The sequence below is a fragment of the Nestor notabilis genome, unplaced genomic scaffold (assembly GCF_000696875.1).
Source record: "Nestor notabilis isolate BGI_N333 unplaced genomic scaffold, ASM69687v1 scaffold27740, whole genome shotgun sequence".
Classification (NCBI taxonomy): domain Eukaryota; kingdom Metazoa; phylum Chordata; class Aves; order Psittaciformes; family Psittacidae; genus Nestor; species Nestor notabilis.
The window spans coordinates 1-303 of record NW_009910135.1 but is presented as its reverse complement, the minus strand read 5'-3'; positions in this window follow the sequence as shown (position 1 = coordinate 303).

Below are 303 nucleotides of genomic sequence, written 5' to 3'. Positions count from 1 at the left end.
CTTGTTCGTGTTGGACGCAGCCTGTGCCTCTAAATAAAGACACGAGCACTCTGGTACCCCGGTGTGGGGCTGAGCTCTGGGGGGGTTCCCAGCCCCATACCATGGCCACGGGGGCTGCCAGTGACGTGGGGAGGGACACGGTGTCACCATTCCCGGTTCTAGGCTCATTCCTGGCTTTTCAGCTAAGGAAAAGGGGGGGATTTCTGCCCAAACTGGGTGTCCCCCTTGTCCTTTGGTGGCTGGATGAGGGTTGGCACCACCAGACCACCTTGTGCTGGGACTGATGGGACCTTGGGGGTGCCA